Consider the following 478-nt stretch of genomic DNA (forward strand, 5'->3'; position numbering starts at 1 on the left):
CCCACACACCTACAGCCATCTGATCTTTGACAAAGGCACCAAGCCTATCCACTGGGAAAGAGACTGCCTCTTCAGCAAATGGTGTTGGGATAACTGGATATTATTATTCAGGAGAATGAAACTAGACCCATACCTTTCACCATATACTAAATTCAACTCCATATGGATTAAATAATTAAATATACAACCTGAAACAATAAAACTTCTTAAGGGAAACATAGGAGAAACACTTCNTCAGAGAAGAGAAGGAAATAAAGGGCATCCAGATTGGAAAAGATGAAGTTAAACTGTCCCTTTTTGCAGATGACATGATCCTATATATCAAACAGCCTAAAAAATCTACAAAAAAAACTTTTGGAGTTGATAAATGATTTCAGCACAGTAGCAGGATAGAAAATCAACACACACAAATCACTAGCATTTCTATTCTCCAATAGTGAACATGCAGAAAGAGAAATCAAGAAAGCCTGCCCATTTA

Source organism: Galeopterus variegatus, unplaced genomic scaffold (assembly GCF_000696425.1).
Source record: "Galeopterus variegatus unplaced genomic scaffold, G_variegatus-3.0.2 Scaffold10297, whole genome shotgun sequence".
NCBI classification, from domain to species: Eukaryota; Metazoa; Chordata; class Mammalia; order Dermoptera; family Cynocephalidae; genus Galeopterus; species Galeopterus variegatus.